This window comes from Rousettus aegyptiacus, unplaced genomic scaffold, assembly GCF_014176215.1.
Source record: "Rousettus aegyptiacus isolate mRouAeg1 unplaced genomic scaffold, mRouAeg1.p scaffold_m13_p_9, whole genome shotgun sequence".
In the NCBI taxonomy this organism is placed as follows: domain Eukaryota; kingdom Metazoa; phylum Chordata; class Mammalia; order Chiroptera; family Pteropodidae; genus Rousettus; species Rousettus aegyptiacus.
This window is the reverse complement of record NW_023416312.1, coordinates 15,715,628-15,719,471: the sequence shown is the minus strand read 5'-3', so window position 1 is coordinate 15,719,471 and position 3,844 is coordinate 15,715,628. Positions and strand designations below refer to the sequence as shown.

At 54.0% G+C, this 3,844-nt stretch overlaps 1 pseudogene; it reads right to left on the bottom strand.

Moving 5' to 3' along the window:
- Positions 1 to 365: 365 nt before the first annotated feature.
- Positions 366 to 3,844, bottom strand: LOC107505730 (annotated as a pseudogene).

Genomic DNA, 3,844 nt, shown 5'->3' with positions numbered 1-3,844 from the left:
ATCTTTTAAAGGTATAAAAAGAGAGACCAAATGTAGTAAGGCAATGTAAGAATACACCAGCTTTTACTCTCTCGCTCTCTATAGCATTCTATATTCTGATCCCAACTCTTTTTGTGTGGATTCATTTATATTTCCAAGGATATTGCTATCTTAAAGCCATATTATTTTCTTCTAGACCACGGAAGCATTTATGGGATTTTCAATGCGTATAATTTTTATTATTTCTGTATTTCACTGAAGAAATAATTTGAATTTTTTTCCCCATCATCTACTCACACCCCTTCCCCCTACACTCTGGTAACCACTAGTCCATTGTCCATGTCCATGAGTCTCTGTTTGTTTGTCCTGTTCATTTGTCGTTTTTAGGTTTATATCCCACATATAAGTGATATCATGGGATTTTCGACTTTTTCTGTCTGGCTTTCGAAGCCTATTTCCAAAAACAAAATCTTACTCCTGATCTTGACACAGGGCAATGGATGTGCGATCCGTGCCATTCACAAACTTATATATCTAATCTATATAAACTCTTTTTATAAAGGAACACCGCTTGAAATGCACAAAAACACCTAAGACAACGACATACACATTCATAGATATTCGGAACACAGTTTAACAGGCCTTTGTAACAGGAAAGTGAAGAATCCACCTCAGAGCTCACTCGGCGGGAGGGCAGCAGCTGGACGGGGCCTTGGAGCACGGGGGGAGGGCAGCAGCTGGACGTGGCCTTGGAGCGCGCGCTCTGGCCTTGGCAGTAGTGCCAGCCGCGGTTGCAGCGGTGGCCCGGGCTCTCTCCTGCTCACCTCTCAAAGCCTCTTCATAATGAGGAGGGAAGGTAGTGGGAACGGTATCATTGACCTTGGACAAAAAGTCCAGGACTTTCACCTTGGTGGATTCAGCTTGGGCTCTTGGGCCCCACAGGAACTCGAAGCATGGAGGATCACTGCCGGGCACCTGCCGGTACTCCAGGTACTTTTCCTGCACCAAATCTTGGGTGATAAGCTTCCTGGGCTCCCCGAAGATGAAGTGTGTCTTTCCAGCATAGACACCCAAAACATTCAGGAGTTCCCAGACCTCCTCCTCAGAGGCGCAGTTGCCATTCAAGTAGATCAACCCCAGCAGCGGCATCAGAATCCCTTTTGTAGGAAACTGCCAGGCATAGCTCACACTCCCATCACTGACGTCATCCAGCTTGCAGACAAGGGCATAGGACTGACTGTTGGGCTTGGCTTCCTTCACTTCCAGGCCAAAGAACAGATCTATGTGCTCAGAGGCTTTCTTGAGGATCTCAGGGAAGTGCTCCCTGTACCTCTTGTGGATGACTTTCAGCATGTCTCCCTTCTTAATGGGCTCATTCATTTTGTACTTACACAGCAGGAAGTGCACCAACATACCGGTCTTCCTAGAGAGAAGGTCGTGGCCCGAGCCCTGACTGGAAGGTGTGGCCTGGGAGTTTCTACTCTTCTGAACATGGCTCTTGGCACGTACATCAGATCTTTTGCACGAAACACCCGCAGCGGCACTGGTGGGAGCTGGGACACTTGCAGGTGCCTGGAGACTGCCAGCAGCAGAAGAGCTCGAGGCACCATCTCCAGTAACAGGAGGGGAGGAGGCAGTGGCCTCTTCCTCTGCTGTGGCTTCCTGAGCACTCTTAAGACCTTGGGCCTCAGCTCTGTTCTGGCGGCGCTTCTCCCGAGCACGGAGCTTACTCTTCTGACCACGAGGCATGGTGGCTGTGGTCCCGGACAGCAGACAGGACTGTGGCCCGGTGGGCAGGTGATTTCGCACCTGCTGGATAGAGAATGACCTGAGGTGAGCACCTCCGACAGGGAGGATCGCCCTTGACTTCACCGAAGGCTTCCTTTACAGGTTAACCTGTGGGCACTGCTCTGGGAACCCACAAGGCTCCTGTTCTCCTGGCTAGTCGTCCCCTGACAATCCCCTACGTGAACCATAGTACCCATCGTGAGAGCCTCACGCTGTCTCCTACGCACCCAGCCCTGGGTTCAGTCCGGTGACAGCAGGCGCTGGCAGTGGGGGCCCCTGTGTCTGCCCTGTGCGGTCGTCTGTGTTCATCTTCTGTATTATCCTGTCAACACTGGGCAGGAACTGGGTACGCTCACCTCTACCACTCTGATATTGACACCTCAAAGATTAAAGGGACCTAGTTATACAAATGAAATACGGACGCCTCAATCTACCTCCCAATTGGGGACACACTGTGCTGACAGCTGAGCAGGATCCTTTCTGTCCTGAGTGCATCTGGATCCTCAGTTGTCAGTCAAGCTCCTCACCGTGGGTCCTTGGCAGGCTTGGCAGCACTCCTCTTTCAAAGACCGGTGTGGCTGCCTTCACACTAAGGACGTGACCTCCCGCAGTCCTGATATGAAGATAGGGGCATGCGCACCCTGAAGGCCCTACCCTGACATTCCTTGGGCTGACATCAAAGTGTTGGGATACGTGCTTTGATGTCCTCTTTATTCACGGTTGTTTAGTAACCTTTAGTCCTTACTCAGATTCCTCAACGTGGGTGCAGGTACAGAACTCCTCATAGTAAGAGCCAACCAGTGTCATTCCCAATAGAAGACAGTGAAGCGGACCTTATCTGACCAAGTCTGGTTTCCCAAATGTGGGAGCTGCTGCAAACAGGTGGAGGCCCTACAGCAGGTGGTCCCACGCAGGATCCCAACTCAGGGTCAAACCTGGACTCTGACAGGGTCTAAGATTTCTCCCTTTGCTCTTGTGGGACCACACCGCTAAGACCAAGACCTTCACATCCCTGTACCTCGAGTGGGGACTGAGGGGCACTAATGACTGGCACATGTATCTTTGAGGTCCGACGGTGCTGAAAACAGAGAAAATTCACCGTGGCCCCCTTGATATGGTGTGGGACATTCTCACAGGCCTCAAGTTCTCTCAATGAAACCTGGCTAAACACTAAGTTCTGACTCTTCCGACCTGAGATTGTCCCCTTTGACCGCGTCTCCTGCCTCCATGAGATGCTCGAGTAAGTGAGAGCAACTCCTGAGGTCCACATGCCCAGGTCCCCAGGGCTGCAAACACCGCTGGGGCTTTATGTGGCCCCCTACTTGCTGGGAGGGGTCCCCCATCCTCGCTCGGTGTCATAACCCTGAATCCTGTTCAGGACTGGGTCCCGTTTGCCCAACCAGTGTTCCTCCATGCGACCGAAGCCCTTCCCTCCCCGAAACCATCTCCACGGACAACGTGCGGACACACAGCCTGCCAACTCTGCCCGGGACCTCCGTGCTCACTTTGGGGGTTGTCGGCTACAGCCCACCAGTCCGTTACTCGCAGCTAGAGGGTAATTTAGCTGCTTTGTATCTGTTTCCTTTGCCTGGGGCCTCCCGGAGCTCACGCAGGGGCGCTGATCCGCGTGGCGCCCTCTCTGGGTAGAGCTCTGCTCACGAGCACTCGGGGCCCTCATTTCCAACCCAGTTCGGACGGAGATGTCCTCCATCTGTCCAATCGGGGTACTCCCGCAGAGGAAGCCCTTCTCCCTAACACCCTCCAGACCCAGTTCAGGCCCCGTTCAGTCCGACGCAGTCCGCTGGGGCCTCTCAGGGCCGCACCGCACGGGAGCGTTTCGGCGGGGGCACCTGCGCTATGGGGGTGGCGTTGTCCCGTTCCCACGCGGGGTCCTCACCTTGCCCGCAGATCGCACCCGCGAATCCACGACCCGCCGAGCCAAGGCCGCGCTCGCGCAGCAGGAAACGGTCCTCGGTCCCCGCCCCGCAGCGGAAGTCCGGGAGTCCCTTCCGCCAGGGCTGTCCCGGATGTACGAGGGCTGACAGCTGGGGCGGGGCTCTGCGGGTCCTCGTCGTTT